Raw genomic sequence first — 2,762 nt, 5'->3', positions numbered from 1 at the left:
AATGGCATTTGAATTTTTAATATAACTTAATTCGTTTATTAGATATAATTATTTAAAGTTACAAATTTTGGAGTTAATATATAGGTATAATACACAAGGGATTACAAATACAGGTAGCTAATTGATTTTTTATGACATCGATATTAGCTGGTACACAACATTGTTATTATCAATGATAGTAAGGTACATTGTTGTTAGTTTATAAATACACTGACTGATATTACAAAAAGTATATCTATTGATAGTTATAATTGACAATAAACAATCCGTGACTGTGACAGCAATGTCATAAAAAACCAATTAGCTACCCATATTTGTAATCCCTTGTGTATTATATCTGTATATTAACTCCAAAATTTGTAACTTTAAATAATTATATCTAATAAACGAATTAAGTTATATTAAAAATTCAAATGCCATTTACTATTAAATTAAAAACTCAAACATTTTNTTATATCTAATAAACAAATTAAGTTTTATTAAAAATTCAAATGCCATTTACTATTGAATTAAAAACTCAAACATTTTATTAAATTAAAAATATGTGTTACCATTTAAAAAAACAAAGTTGACACCCTTACCAGGCATAAGGGATGAACTTAAAAAGTATTACATAGTTAATAATTCAAGAATAATGTGTAACTAAAGATAATAATAAAAAAAAAAATGTATAAATTATTATTATTCTGTAAGTAATTGAGTGGGTTATGATAAAAAAATCACTCTGTATATCTTTTTTTAAAAAGCCACATTGTGAAATCCTGGGCACGAGCTTGTTGGATATTACTTTCCAGAGGTTTGTTTTTAACACAAAAATACGCCACCTTAACAAACTAGTAAAATGTTATCTTCTTATAAATATCTTCCTTATGAGTAATATATATGTAACATGTATTATACAGTATATTACAATTTATTTTATACTCTTTTTGTGATTTATTTTTGTATATATTATAATCAGTCACCCCAGTATACATAAATGTTGTTATAACTGTTTGGTGTATCGAATTAATCAATATTTTTTTTTTACACTGTACAGCTTATAACAGAGTACAACAGAATTTTAACCAATGATGAAAATAAAAAACAGTATTTATAACAAATTGTCAAGGATTATAAAAATAAGTATCCCAACAGGAAAAAATCAACTTTATTATGATGTAAAGAATTTTGAAACTGAAAAAAAACAATTAATATAAATTATACGTTTGTAACATCAGCAATTTTTTTTCAACTATGTATTTTTAATTTTGGGGGGGGTGCTTAGCCCACACCACGGTTTTGTGCTGAATTTGTTAATAATTAAATAATAAACGATTTTTGTATAAAAGATGTATTCGTATCTCTAAATGTTTGTCAAATATAATGTAGTATTCGTAAGTATTCTAATTTCGGCAAATCGATAAAATATAGTATAACTTTAAATTTTGCTCGAAAACTAATGAGTTTAAAAAAAATAAATAAGAATTAAACTTATAGTCCATAACATTGTCAACAATTTATATTCTATAATTTTTTTTCTATGATCGCTCATTTCCGAATTAAGTACAAAACAATAGAAAACTACCCCTATTGTCCAATTTTCAACCCCGGTAGGCACGGGTTAAACTTATCTGATTGACGTGAAATTTTTTTTGGTTCGTTTTTATATATATATAAACAAATTTGGGAGGTGAGACCAAGGAATTTCTAAAAGAAATTTTTCATAATCTATAACTAAGGACCACTCTAATGTATATATATATATCAATTGTAAATTATTATTTGTTAAATCAAACCATATGCTTATTGTACTAATGTAGGTACAGATTGTATATTTTCTAATAAAAAAAAAAAATTTAAAACGGCTTATTATTTGAAACTTTAATATATAAATTGCCTAATTAAACTATGTTTTGATAAAAATCCTATTATCATTATAGTCTACAGTTAGTATTTATGGGATGAAAAATGCATTATAATTTCTTAAACAAACTTCATACTAATTATTTATTTATTATTATTATTATTTAATTATGTAAGTACAGTAATGTGAAAGTTCTTAAAAAAAAACTAATTCAAGTTTATCATATTAAACTTCTTTTTTTTAAATTGATAACGAAAATAAAATAATCAAGCTGTAAAAAATAAAATATACTTTTTTTATGAAGTTAATTATAACCACAATTTTATTAAGATTTTACCACGTTATGAAATAATTCATCACAGTATAAATAATTTGTTTTAATTTAATTGCACAGTGACTAATTACCACACCTCTCCAACAGTCTATACTATAGAACAGCGGTTCCCAATTAGTGTGAAGCCACGGACCCCTATCTATAACCTAAATTGGTCCACGGACCCCTTTTTTGTAAATACTTATTTTTCAATTTTATTTTATTATGAAAATGAAAAATTTGAAAGTTATTTGTTATTTTCAAGTTATTTGAAATAACACCTTCAAACTTTATGAGACAAGTGAAATCTTTCTTTTTTGTTCATAATTTCGTCTAAGTCTGGCAGCATGCTTGATATTTTAACTCTTAAATCAGCGTCAATATTAAGTCTATTACGATATTTATTTTTCATGTAACAGTAGGTAGAAAAAGCTTGTTCACATCTATATGTTGTGCAAAAGGGGATCAAATGTCTTAAAGCTTTCTCAGCCAGTTACTTTTGATTATTTTGAACAATTAACCAAAAATCAATTAGTTTTAGCTTCGATGCGAAGCTGAGAAGGTATTGGTTTTACTATGATGTGTTTTTTTTTTTTTTTTTTT

This window comes from Daktulosphaira vitifoliae, unplaced genomic scaffold (genome assembly GCF_025091365.1).
Source record: "Daktulosphaira vitifoliae isolate Bord-2020 unplaced genomic scaffold, ASM2509136v1 Scaffold_1, whole genome shotgun sequence".
Lineage (NCBI taxonomy): Eukaryota > Metazoa > Arthropoda > Insecta > Hemiptera > Phylloxeridae > Daktulosphaira > Daktulosphaira vitifoliae.
The sequence above is the reverse complement of the archived record's forward strand: the minus strand, read 5'-3'. Positions refer to the sequence as shown.